At 40.8% G+C, this 7383-nt stretch overlaps 1 non-coding gene across 1 annotated transcript; it reads right to left on the bottom strand.

Moving 5' to 3' along the window:
* Positions 1-4724: 4724 nt before the first annotated feature.
* LOC112718830 (small nucleolar RNA R71) lies at positions 4725-4832 on the bottom strand. Its single transcript, XR_003161157.1, has one exon. It is a non-coding gene; the product is annotated as a small nucleolar RNA R71 (small nucleolar RNA).
* Positions 4833-7383: the final 2551 nt, after the last annotated feature.

Here is a 7383-nt window from a genome sequence, read left to right on the forward strand (position 1 = left end):
TTAATCCTAATCACACTCTCCTAATCCTAAATCTCATTTTCCTACTCCCCATGTCACACTTCTCAACACCCATCACCAATCACCTCAATTCCTCTTCCCAATTACGCCATTCACCATTCACATCAATCCACTCTTCCCCATAAACCCCACCTACCTTCATAAAATTCAAAATCAATTTCCCACCCATTCCCACCCAAAATGGCCGAACGTACACCCTCCCCTCTCCCTATAAATACCCTTCCATTCTACTTCATTTTCACACAACACTAACCCATCTTCTCCCCCTTAGTCGAGCCTACCTCTCTCCCTCTCTACCATATTTTCTTCTTCTTCTTCTTCTCTTCTTTTCTTTCTTGCTCGAGGGCGAGAAAGATTTTAAGTTTGGTGTGGTAAAAGCATAAGCTTTTTGTTTTTCCATTACCATCAATGGCACTTAAGGCCGGAGTATCCTCTAGAAAAGGGAAAGGGAAGACAAAAGCTTCCACCTCCGAGTCATGGGAGATGGAAAGATTCATCTCCAAGAGCCATCAAGACCACTTCTATGATGTTGTGGCAAAGAAGAAGGTGATCCCCGAGGTCCCTTTCAAGCTCAAAAAGAATGAGTATCCGGAAATCCGACATGAAATCCAAAGAAGAGGTTGGGAAGTCCTAACCAACCCCATGCAACAAGTCGGAACATTGATGGTTCAAGAGTTCTATGCTAATGCATGGATCACTAGGAACCATGATCAAAGTATGAACCCGAATCCAAAGAACTATCTCACAATGGTTCGAGAGAAATACTTAGATTTTAGTCCGGAAAATGTGAGGTTGGCGTTTCACTTGCCTATGATGCAAGGAGATGAACGCCCCTACACTAGAAGGGTCAACTTTAATCAAAAGTTGGACCAAGTCCTTATGGACATATGTGTGGAAGGAGCTCAGTGGAGAATAGACTCCAAAGGCAAGCCAGTTCAACTAAGAAGACTGGATCTCAAGCCTGTGGCTAGAGGATGGTTGGAGTTCATTCAACGCTCTATCATTCCTACTAGCAACCGATCTGAAGTTACTGTGGATCGGGCCATCATGATCCATAGCATCATGATTGGAGAGGAAGTAGAAGTTCATGAGGTCATCTCCAATGAACTCTACAAAATAGCCGACAAGCCCTCACCCATGGCACGGCTAGCCTTCCCTCACCTTATTTGCCATCTATGTTACTCAGCTGGAGTTATCATAGAAGGAGACACCTCCATTGAAGAGGATAAGCCCATCACCAAGAAGAGGATGGAGCAAGCAAAAGAAACCATGCACGGTTCTCAAGAAGTGCATGAGGAAGCTCATCATCAACAAATCCCTGAGATGCCTCAAGGAATACACTTTCCTCCCAACAACTATTGGGAGCAACTCAACACCTCCTTAGAAGATTTGAGCCACAATGTGGAACAATTAAGGGTGGAACATCATGAGCACTCCATCATTCTCCAAGAAATAAGAGAAGATCAAAGAGCAATGAGGGAGGAGCAACAAAGGCAAGGAAGAGACATAGAAGAGCTTAAGGACATTGTTGGTCCTTCAAGAAGAAGACGCCACTAAAGGTGGATTCATTCCTTGTTCTTTATTTCTTTCTGTTTTCGGTTTTTAATATTGTGTTTATCTATGTTTTGTGTCTCTACTTCATGATCATTAGTATGTAACCATGCCTTAAAGCTATGAATAAAATCCATTAATCCTTCACCTCTCTTGAAAGAAAAATGTTTTAATTCAAAAGAACAAGAAGTACATAAATTTCGAATTTATCCTTGATTTTAATTTAATTATATTGATGTGGTGACAATACTTTTTGTTTTCTGAATGAATGATTGAACAGTGCATATGTCTTTTGATATTGTTGTTTATGAGTGTTAAAATTGTTGGCTCTTGAAAGAATGATGAACAAAGAGAAATGTTATTGATGATCTGAAAAAAAATCATGAAATTGATTCTTGAAGCAAGAAAAAGCAGTGAAAAAGCAAAAGCTTACAAAAAAAACATGGCGAAAAAAAAAATAGAAAGAAAAAGAAGGAGCAGTAGAAAAAGCCAATAGCCCATAAAACCAAAAGGCAAGGGTAAAAAGGATCCAAGGCTTTGAGCATCAATGGATAGGAGGGCCCAAGGAAATAAAATCCAGGCCTAAGCGGCTAAATCAAGCTGTCCCTAACCATGTGCTTGTGTCATGAAGGTCCAAGTGAAAAGCTTGAGACTGAGTGGTTAAAGTCGTGATCCAAAGCAAAAAGAGTGTGCTTAAGAGCTCTGGACACCACTAACTGGGGACTCTAGCAAAGCTAAGTCACAATCTGAAAAGGTTCACCCAGTTATGTGTCTGTGGCATTTATGTATCCGGTGGTAATACTGGAAAACAAAGTGCTTAGGGCCACAGCCAAGACTCATAAGTAGCTGTGTTCAAGAATCAACATGCTTGACTAGGAAAGTCAATAACACTATCCCAAATTCTAAGTTCCCAGAGACGCCAATCACTCTAAACTTCAAAGGAAAAAGTGAGATGCCAAAACTATTCAGAAGCAAAAAGCTACAAGTCCCGCTCATCTAATTATAGTTAATATTCATTGATATTCTGGAATTTATAGTATATTCTCTTCTTTTTATCCTATTTGATTTTCAGTTGCTTGGGGACAAGCAACAATTTAAGTTTGGTGTTGTGATGAGCGGATAATTTATACGCTTTTTGGCATTGTTTTTAGATAGTTTTTAGTAAGTTTGAGCTACTTTTAGGGATGTTTTCATTAGTTTTTATGTTAAATTCACATTTCTGGACTTTACTATGAGTTTGTGTGTTTTTCTATGATTTTAGGTAAATTCTGGCTGAAATTGAGGAACTTGAGCAAAACTCTGAAGAAGGCTGACAAAAGGACTGCTGATGCTGTTGGAATCTGACCTCCCTGCACTCGAAATGGATTTTCTGGAGCTACAGAACTCCAATTGGCGCGCTCTCAACGGCGTTCGAAAGTAGACATCTAGAGCTTTTCAGCAATATATAATAGTCCATACTTTATTCGGAGATTGACGACGTAACTTGGCGTTGAACGCCAAGTACAAGCTGCTGTCTGGAGTTAAACGCCAGAAAAACGTCATGATCCGGAGTTGAACGCCCAAAACACGTCATAACTCAGAGTTCAACTCCAAGAGAAGCCTCAGCTCGTGAATTGATCAAGCTCAGCCCAAACATACACCAAGTGGGCCCCGGAAGTGGATTTATGCATCAATTACCTACTCATGTAAACCCTAGTAGCTAATCTAGTATAAATAGAACATTTAACTATTGTATTAGATGTCTTTTGACCACGTTTCATCTTTGGTCTCAGTTTTGTATTATTCTTCATCTTAGGAGGCTATTGATCACATTCAGGGGGCTGGCCATTCGGCCATGCCTGAACCTTTTACTTATGTATTTTCAACGGTAGAGTTTCTACACACCATAGATTAAGGGTGTGGAGCTCTGCTGTACCTCAAGTTTCAATACAATTATTATTACTTTCTATTCAATTCTCTTCTATTCTTATTCCAAGATATACGTTACACTTAACTTTGATGAATGTGATGATCCGTGACACTGATCATCATTCTCACCTATGAACGCACGTGACTGACAACCACTTCCGTTCTACCTTAGGCCGGGCGCATACCTCTTAAATTCCCCAATAGAATCTTCGTGGTATAAGCTAGATAGATGGCGGCATTCATGAGGATCCGGAAAGTCTAAACCTTGTCTATGGTATTTCGAGTAGGATTCTGTGATTGAATGACTGTGACGAGCTTTAAACTCCTGAAGGCTGGGCGTGATGACAAACGCAAAAGAATCAAGGGATTCTATTCCAACCTGATTGAGAACCGACAGATGATTAGCCGTGCTGTGATAGAGCATAGGAACGTTTTCACTGAGAGGATGGGATGTAGCCATTGACAACGGTGATGCCCTACATACAGCTTGCCATGGAAAGGAGTAAGAAGGATTGGATGACTGTAATAGGAAAGTAAAGATTCAAGAGGAGCACAGCATCTCCATACACTTATCTGAAATTCCCACTATTAATCTACATAAGTATTTCTATCCCTTTTATTTTCTTTTTATTATTAATTTTCGAAAACCCATAAACCTATTTAATCTGCCTAACTGAGATTTACAAGGTGACCATAGCTTGCTTCATACCAACAATCTCTGTGGGATCGACCCTTACTCATGTAAGGTATTACTTGGATGACCCAGTACACTTGCTGGTTAAGTTGAACGGAGTTGTGAACTATGGTATTGGCATCATGTTTTTGGCGCCATTACCAGGGAATGAAAAGCAATGAATTTTGCACAATGGAATAACAATTGAATCACAATTTCGTCCATCACTACACCTACTTCGAAGTTTGATGGAAGAAGCATCTCAATCCCTACCATTGGAGCAATCAATTTTGAGCTGAAACCTCAACTAGTTACTCTAATGCAACAGAACTGCAAGCTCCATGGGCTTCCATCAGAAGATCCCTACCAATTTTTAACTGAGTTCTTGCAGATTTGTGAGACTGTAAAGACTAATAGAGTAGATCCTAAAGTATATAGGCTCATGCTTTTCCCTTTTGCTGTAAGAGACAGAGCTAGAACTTGGTTGGACTCACGGCCTAAAGATAGCCTGAACTCATGGGATAAGCTGGTCGCGGCCTTCTTGGCTAAATTCTTTCCTTCTCAAAAGCTGAGCAAGCTTAGAGTGGATGTTCATACCTTCAAACAAAAAAATGGTGAATCCCTCTATGAAGCTTGGGAAAGATACAAGCATATGACCAAAAGGTGTCCTTCTGACAAGCTTTCAGAGTGGACCATTCTGGATATATTCTATTATGGTCTGTCTGAGTTCTCTAAGATGTCATTGGACCATTCTGTAGGTGGATCCATTCACCTAAAGAAAACGCTTGCAGAAGCTCAAGAACTTATTGACATGGTTGCAAATAACCAGTTCATGTACACTTTTGAGAGGAATTCCGTGAATAATGGGACGCCTCAAAGGAAGTGAGTTCTTCAGATTGATGCTCTGAATGCCATATTGGCTCAGAACAAAATGTTAACTCAGTAAGTCAACATGATTTCTCAAAGTCTGAATGGATGGCAAAATGCATCCAACAGTACTAAAGAGGCATCTTCTGAAGAAGAAGCTTATGATCCTGAGAACCCTGCAATGGCAGAGGTAAATTACATGGGTGAACCTTATGTAAACACCTATAATTCATCATGGAGAAATTATCCAAATTTCTCATGGAAGGATCAACAAAAGCCTCAACAAGGCTTTAATAATGGTGGAAGAAACAGGCTCAACAATAGCAAGCCTTTTCCATCATCTTTTTAGCAACAGACAGAAAATTCTGAGCAGAGCACCTCTAGTTTAGCAAACATAGTCTTTGATCTATCTAAGGCCACTTTAAGTTTCATGAGTGAAACGAGGTCCTCCATCAGAAATTTGGAGGCACAAGTGGGCCAGCTGAGTAAGAAAGTCACTGAAACTCCTCCTAGTACTCTTCCAAGCAATACTGAGGAAAATCCAAAAAGAGAGTGCAAGGTCATTGATATAATCAACATGGCCAAACCTAGAGAGGAAGGAGAGGACGTGAATCCCAATGAGGAAGACCTCATGGGACGTCTCTCAAGCAAGAAGGAGTTTCCTATAGAGGACCTAAAGGAATCTAAGGCTCATATAGAGACCATAGAGATTCCATTAAACCTCCTTCTGCCATTCATGAGCTCTGAAGACTATTCTTCCTCTGAAGAGGATGACGATGTAATTGGAGAGCAAGTTGTTCAATATCTAGGAGCCATGATGAAGCTGAATGCCAAATTGTTTGGTAATGAGACTTGGGAAGGTGAACCTCCCTTGCTCATTAGTGAACTAGATACATGGGTTCAGCAAACTTTACCTCAAAAAAGATAAGATCCTGGTAAATTCTCAATACCTTGTACCATAGGCACCATGACTTTTGAGAAGGCTCTGTGTGACCTAGGGTCATGTATAAATCTTATGCCACTCTCTGTAATGGAGAAGCTGGGGATCATTGAGGTACAGCTTGCCATATTCTCATTACAGATGGCAGACAAGTCAGTAAGACATGCTTATGGATTAGTAGAGGACGTGTTAGTGAAGGTTGAAGGCCTTTACATCCCTGCTGACTTCATAATCTTAGACACTAGGAAGGAGGAGGATGAATGCATCATCCTTGGAAGACCTTTCCTAGCCATAGCAGGAGCTGTGATAGATGTTAACAGAGGAGAATTAGTCCTTTAATTCAATGGGGACTACCTTGTGTTTAAGACCTAAGGGTATTCTTCTGTATACATGGAGAGGAATCATGAAAAGCTTCTCTCAGTACAGAGTCAAACAAAGCCCCCACAATCAAACTCTAAGTTTGGTGTTGGGAGGCCACATCCAAACTCTAAGTTTGGTATTGAATCCCCATATCCAAACTCTAAGTTTGGTGTTAGGAATATACAACATTGACATGATCACCTGTGAGGCTCCATGAGAGCCCACTGTCAAGCTATTGACATTAAAGAAGCGCTTATTGGGAGGCAACCCAATTTTTATTTATCTAATTTTATTTTTATTTTATTGTTCTTTCATGTTTTCTTAGGTTCATGATCATGTGGAGTCACAAAATAAATACAAAAATTAAAAACAAAATCAAAAATAGCAGAAGAAACAGCACACCTTGGAGGAAGGGCTTACTGGCGTTTAAACGCCAGTAAGGAGCATTTGGCTGGCGTTCAACGCCAGAACAGAGCATGAATTTGGCGTTGAACACCAGAAACAAGCAACATCCTGGCGTTTAAATGCCAGGAATATACCCTGAGGAGAGCTGGCACTGAACGCCAGAAACAAGCATGGAACTGGTGTTCAACGCCAGAATTGCATGCAAAGGCGTTTTACACGCCCAATTGGTGCATGGATGTAAATCCTTGACACCTCAGGATATGTGGACCGCACAGGATCCCCACCTACCTTAACTCACCATCTCTCTTCTTCACCAATCACTTCAATCTCTCTTCCCCATCACCTCTTCACCACTCACATCCATCCATCTCTTCCCTACCCAATCCCACCCATATGGCCAAAATATACACATCTCTCCCTCTCTTGTATATCTTCTTCTCCTTCCGTTCTTTCTTCTTTGCTCGAGGGCGAGCAACATTCTAAGTTTGGTGTGTTAAAAGCATAGCTTTTTTGTTTTTCGATAACCATTGATGGCACCTAAGGCCAGAAAAACCTCAAAAAAGAGAAAAGGGAAGACAAAAAGCTTCCACCTCCAAGTCATGGGAGATGGAGAGATTCATCTAAAGGGTTCATAGCTCAGCAGAAGAGCATTTGACTGCAC

The sequence above is a fragment of the Arachis hypogaea genome, chromosome 10, assembly GCF_003086295.3.
Source record: "Arachis hypogaea cultivar Tifrunner chromosome 10, arahy.Tifrunner.gnm2.J5K5, whole genome shotgun sequence".
NCBI classification, from domain to species: domain Eukaryota; kingdom Viridiplantae; phylum Streptophyta; class Magnoliopsida; order Fabales; family Fabaceae; genus Arachis; species Arachis hypogaea.